Below are 271 nucleotides of genomic sequence, written 5' to 3' on the forward strand. Positions count from 1 at the left end.
GGGGCCACCCCTTAGGGCAAAGAGGGAGTTCCCCAGGCTTACAAGACCAGGGAGGTGTCATCAGGCTGTGACTCGATTGGCAGGTTGAACTTCACCCCAAGCCAGGAGTGTCTAGTTGACAAAATCATCTGACTACCACAGGCATAGAGGGGGCTTCAAACCTGGGCACACCCCACCCATCCACCCACCAATCGCCTGCAAGCTAGGAGAGCGCCGACAATTTTAAGTGATAATGCGTAAAACCCAAATCAATATATCCCCAGACATGTAA

Source organism: Echinops telfairi, unplaced genomic scaffold (genome assembly GCF_000313985.2).
Source record: "Echinops telfairi isolate 266 unplaced genomic scaffold, ASM31398v2 ScPeMD7_7469;HRSCAF=8507_0, whole genome shotgun sequence".
NCBI classification, from domain to species: Eukaryota; Metazoa; Chordata; class Mammalia; order Afrosoricida; family Tenrecidae; genus Echinops; species Echinops telfairi.